Source organism: Triticum aestivum, chromosome 5B (assembly GCF_018294505.1).
Source record: "Triticum aestivum cultivar Chinese Spring chromosome 5B, IWGSC CS RefSeq v2.1, whole genome shotgun sequence".
Lineage (NCBI taxonomy): Eukaryota > Viridiplantae > Streptophyta > Magnoliopsida > Poales > Poaceae > Triticum > Triticum aestivum.
Genome location: NC_057807.1, coordinates 706,659,232 through 706,665,259, shown reverse-complemented (window position 1 = coordinate 706,665,259; position 6,028 = coordinate 706,659,232). Strand labels below are relative to the sequence as shown.

Below are 6,028 nucleotides of genomic sequence, written 5' to 3'. Positions count from 1 at the left end.
CGACCCAACTGCCACAGGTGGTCGTTTTTAGAAAGGTTATGGATCTAGTTTACCGGTTTTTGGAAGGTTCTGAAAGTTTCTCATTTGGTTTTCCATTTTTCTTTCTTTTGTATTATTTTCTCTAAAAGTATTCTTTTCAGTTTTTATTTCATTTTTATATCCTTCATGTTTGCCTATTTTTCTTTTCTTTTTTTCCTTACTAGTTATCTAAAAAATAAAAAATTACGTTGCTTTTTAAATATGTTCAAATTTTTTAAAAAGGTTCATGTATGACAAAATATAGTTTCTAAATATTATCCACAAAACTTTGAAAAAAATAGGTTTTGTAAATTTTAGAACACTTTTAATTTGTTTAACAATCTTTCGAATTTAAATCTATTTGAAATTTGGTAGCCCAGTTTTTAGAAAAAAAGCATTGAAAAATCGAAGCCGAGAAAATTGATCCAAAAAGTTATTTTGGGAGTGAGCATCCATGCCAAATGGTCCGGCCAATGAGGAACACTTTGTTTGTTTGCCCGTTAAGCCGTCTCCGCAACAAGCGAGGTATAGGGGTGGGGCCTCCTACTACGCACCTTAAGCGGCAAAATGCTGGGAAAATGCACACCAGGGGCCGACCCAATAGCAGTCGCTTTCCTTGCTACGCTAACCAGCCTTGCTCGTATTTTTTTCTCTCCACCTGTTGGTTCACTAGAAAGCCGACGACAGTTTTCTTATAGATTTTAAAAAGTTCACAAATTCGAAAATGCTCATGAATTTAAAAAATATATAATGCGTATGGATTTTTAAAAAAGTTCATGAATTTTGTAAAATCATGAATCTAGGAAATATTTTAAATTTTAAAATTTGAATGTTCACAAATTTCAGAAAAATGCGAACTAAAAAATTATTAAATTTTGAATAAATGTTCTAGAAATTTAAAGAAAATGATCCTTTAAGGAAAGCTTGTGGCGAGCCATCATTTCCTTTTGAGTAAATGCCAAGCTGCTCCTTGGCCTAGTATTTCTCCTCAAAGCGACTCGCACTTTTCTTCACGTTGTCCAAGTGCTCCGTAAGCCATCATGACTCAGAGAGCGGCAAGACACCTCGGTGGCCTCTAGGTTGCGCGCGTCAAGGAGTCGGGGTCTCATTAGGCCACAAGTCATGCTCCACCTTAAATCAGCGAACCACCTCTTCCCCACCTTCAAAAGGGCATATGGTAATACTTGTCCTTATCCAAGTTCACTAACGACTTCATGAAACGGATCTGGCCCTTGAGAATCGGAAGGAGGTGCACGGGCTTCGGCATGGCCTCTACCTGAAATGCTAAGTGGGCCCAATGAGCCCAAGGGTCACAACAAGATAGCAAGCCATATATGTATGAAGACAAGCACTCACCAAGTGAAGAGCTAGAAGCCGGTCACCCAAGGCATGTTCTGTCGCATCAATTTGGGCCATGATCTACTCATCAGTTGAAACGACACGCTCTCCACCTAGACAAGATGCGACAAGTCAGGTTTGACAAGTTATCAAATGAAGGAAGCTTAACAAGGAGAGGCCCATCATGGACGCCTTCTCATTTGGAGCGGCCTCTTAAGGAAGGACGGAGTCGAGAAGCTCATTCTCATCGTCGTTACTTACCACCATCTCCCGAGGCGCCAGCTCCAAGGAGCTCCCAACCAGCTTGATAAATGCACTAACATAAAAATTATGTGACCACCTTTTACAGTTGCATGAACATTTACTAAAATTACGTAAATATTTTAAAAATATGGGAACACTTTTTAGTTACATGAAAGTTTTTTAGGCACAGTGAAAATGGATGGGAACATCAGATGAGGTGGACATGCATTCTGAAGTTACTGAGGTTAATGGGAAAAAACTTTTCATACAAAAATGCTTTCCTCAAGCAGCTTTATCGTGTAAATGAAGAAATATAACGAGAACATATATATTAATAGTTTATTACCTTCTCAAACCACCAACCACATCATTTAGACAATAGATCAATGAAATTTCCAAATCTCCACATGTAAAATAGCAACTATATATATGCAATATAACTAACAATTACTTTCTTCCTCCTTTTTTCCTCGTGATGCAACTCTTTGAAACTTTCATCACTTTCCACCGCAAAATCCTATAGTGGGTACACCACCTGTTGTTAAAGTTGACATGTCAATGCGACACCGATATACGCAACTTGTGTTTGGGACTTGACCTCGGTATAATTTTTGGCTCTAGTTCCTAGTACATGCAACATGACTTATGTTCATTCCTGATAACATGCCAATATATCTTTTCTTAATGTGAGCGAGCGGCCCGCACGTCGCACGTGCGCACTTAGGCAAGCGTGATGGTCGACACATGCGCACTTAAGAAGATCTCTGTCGCCTAATAAAGCCTAAAGCCGCGTCGGAGGGAGAACGACCAGCTGATCGACCCCAAAAGCTCTCTCAATTCAAGGACCCCTCCGGTCCACTAGGTCGGCGCTCTCGTCGCCTCCCTCTGTCCATGGGATTTGGCCAGGACTCCATGTATTTAAGGCAATCGCTTGCAAGGCATGGTAGAGAGTGCGTGCTCTTAATTTTTTGATCGAGTGGGGAATGTATGAGTCCAGTTTGTGTGCTGCTCTACTTATGGTTGTGGGAATTTAGGTGCCCAGCTTGCTTCTTCCCTCCAATGGGGATCTTTGCCGCAGATCCGCCCGAACCAACATTCATCTCATCATGCTCCGAGCTGAAAGTCTTGATTACTGACTGGTCGGTTAATTAGTTGGTTTATTATTGATTGATAGGCTGGCCGATTGATTTCACTTTCTTCAAATTTACTCTATATATGGTAGAAAACATCCTACCATGACTATCTTGAATCTCAGTCGCCCCCCCCCCCCCCCCCCCCCCCCGACGACGATCGGCTGCGCCCCACAAGGCCTGACCCGGACAACCACTGGCCATTCCCCGCGGGCGACCGGCTGCGGCCCCGTCTCCTCCTCCTTGAGCTCCCCCCCTTCCACCATGGCTGGCGTACAGCGTCGGGCTTGGCCCGGGCGGCCACTGGCCATTCCCCTCTCGGGTCGCACTGGCGCGGGGCGGTGCGGCGTCGCGGGGTGCTCCTAGGCGGAAAGGCTCTTCGGAGTTGTGGTGAGCGATCTACTAGGGGCGGCTCCACCGATGGCGGTGTGGTGATGCGGCGGCGCGATCTGGCGGCTCCCGTTTGGCCTAGATGAGGGCCCTTCCGGCCCCATCTGGCTCTGAGTGGGTCGACGGTGGCAAGGGTCGTGGACGTGGCTTCCGGAAAGGCGGGGGAGCGGCGATCGGCGGGTGGATGATGGCGGTGCTAGGGCTGCCCTGCTGCAGCGTGGCCGACGGGGCTTTGCGGGACCTAGTATGTGTCCTCTGTATCTTCGCACCAAGGCCGGGCATCCAAAGTATGAGGGAGCATTATAAGTGGTTGTTATCTCAACCATCAGGGACGGATTCAAGGGGGGACGAGGGGGGGCGAGACCCCCCCTGACGATCGCGTCGCCCCCTTGATAACGATCAGTTTGTTCGCTAAATTTTCTCGCTATAACTGGGCGTGGCTTACTTTGCCCCCCCCTATGGGCTCCCTTAGCTATGGCCCGTGTACCTTTTCCAAGCAATTGCACGCAAAAAGCCCAAATTCCTGGAAATGAGAAAAGGAAAGCAGCCCACAACGGAGGCAACACGCCCGCCCGTAGGCACAGTTAGATCTCCTCTAAGGACCTCTTAAAGAACCTCTTAAAAAAGATCCCATCTAATCGCTTCGTTTCCAATCTGCTCCTGCGTTTGAGGTTGCCGCCGGCCGCTGACCGCCTGCTAGATCGTCTATCGAATCTCGCAGTCGAGAAGGGAAGGGGGTATGCAAGCGCCTCCTGTTATCTACGGTGCATTCTGGCCGGCCGGCCGTACGGATGAGCTCGACCAAATGATAAAAACGGTTAGTTTATTTTTATCATCAAATTCGTTTGCTTCTTTCAAATCATAGAAGTGTAGTTGTAGAACTACAAATATTAACAACTAGCTAGAAAATTTCGGTCTTTGATGCTGTCTCATAAATCAAATTTTGGATCAATAGCTATGTAATCTTTGATTATCCAGGGCCTGTTCAGATCAGAGCCCCCAAGTGCCTGACCAAAATATTTGGAGTTGATGGGTTTGATAGCCACTGTTTGATTGTGATCGAATTATTAGGATCTCCCTAGCTCCATTACCTCATCCCGTTTAGAAAACTAATTTTTTCCAATGAGGCGTTGGTGGTCTCCTTCCCTTCACCAAAATTTGGCGCGCCGTTGGTTAGCTGGGAGAACAAAACACATTTGAAATCGACCCTAGATCTTCCAATATGTACAGTACTATGTGTGTGTGTGTGTGTGTGTGTGTATATATATCCTATGACTTTTACACTTCTAGTTCTTGCCCCCCCTATCTCTATTTTCTGGCTCCGTCCCTGTCAACCATCCTTACCAGACGTGATACATTGCATATGAGGAAAGGACTATAGTCATTCGTGCTGCATGTGCAAGCATTTTTCTGGTAATATATTATGATCCTACTTAGTCCATACAAGATAGTACTTGTTGGTTGCCCACTGAACCATACTTCAGCGATCGAATATGCTTTTCCTCTCCCTAGTTGAGAAGGGAACTTCACCCATTTCGTTTACCTTTAATTGAACCACACTGCCCTGGCCAATCATTTATGGCCAGACCACTCATTTCACACTCCATGCCGGTCTCTAAGAAGTGACATGTTCTAAATATTTCATGTTATTCATGATCAATATACTCAGCATAACTCGTGTTTCGCCAGTTTCGATCAACTTGTGTCTAAAGTATAATACTGTCTACTGAATCACACATATTGTTTCTCTTGTTTTGGCATATTGAAAATGGATGGGAACACAAGAGGAGGTGGACATTCTGAAGTTACCGAAGTTAATGGGAACAATACTTTTTGTAAAACAATACTTTCCTCAACCAGCTTTATCGAGTAAATGAAAAAATATGACGAGAACATATATAGTAATAGCTTATTAGCTTCTCAAATGGATGTATCTAGACGTATTTTAGTTCTAGTTACGCCCATTTTCACGAGAAATTTCCGAAGCATTCTAGAAACGAACAGAAGTTTTTGAAGCAGAGACTGAGTGGGCATGGCAAACAGAGAGGGAGTGAAGCAGAGGGTGTAACAGTAACTAAAACAAAAGAGTGGCAAAAACTTAAGCTCCAATTTAGAAAAAGGAGGGAGCACTAGAGGCAAGTGAGTGAGTGAAGAGCTTAGGCTTAATTACCAGCATATGGAAGAGAAGGGTGGTGGAGAACATGCAGGCAAGGCCACCAAGCCAGCTGTAGCAAACAACAGCAGCAACAGCAGCAGAAGAAGAAGAAAGTAATTAATGATCAGAAGAAGCAAACACAAACGGAATGGTGAATGAACTAGACAAACAATCCAAGAATGGATGAACTTACACTGTCAAAGACAGACATCAAGCCAGAGCAAGTCGACAGCAGCCAGCAGCAGGCAGACACTCGAGTAAGTAAGTCAGTCTAACATACACTTGGCAATTTGCAGGGGAAGAAAGTCTGGAGGGAGGGCAGAAGCAAGCAAGAAGGAAGAATCCCTCACCTTGCACGGTCATCGCCATCGCCTCCGGAGCGAGCGTCCGAGGGAGCGCGGTCACCTTGGGTCCTTGGCCTCAGCTGACTACTCCGGGTAGGTGAGGTGTGGAGATGTGTTATTATTATAAAATAAATAAATCCCGTGGGTGGAGTGGGACGCATGTTTGGCATGGGGAGGAAAATATCCTGTGCTCCAACTCAATGAGTGCTCCGGCTGCACCAGGCGTAGCACGATGGTTAGATTCATAACGTAGGCACACGATACACCTGGAGTGCCCCACCGTTCATATTTTGCAAAAAAACACCCCGTGTTAGTACATAATAGGTGTGACCTCCCCATCACCTAATGCGTTGCCCCCAATTTGGAACAGAATGAACACAAGCAGACCAGGGTTCAGGATCCGGCGGCGG

General features: G+C 45.2%; 1 long non-coding RNA gene across 2 annotated transcripts; it reads right to left on the bottom strand.

The window, feature by feature from the left end:
- Window positions 1-876: 876 nt before the first annotated feature.
- Window positions 877-5,706, bottom strand: LOC123114429 (uncharacterized). 2 transcript variants are annotated; one of them, XR_006456537.1, is made up of 5 exons: window positions 5,625-5,704; window positions 5,290-5,344; window positions 1,618-1,672; window positions 1,375-1,469; window positions 877-1,294 (listed from the first exon to the last, which is right to left on the bottom strand). It is a non-coding gene; the product is annotated as an uncharacterized lncRNA (long non-coding RNA). The 2 variants fall into 2 exon arrangements; XR_006456539.1 differs by lacking the exon at window positions 1,618-1,672 and having other exon boundaries at window positions 5,625-5,706.
- Window positions 5,707-6,028: the final 322 nt, after the last annotated feature.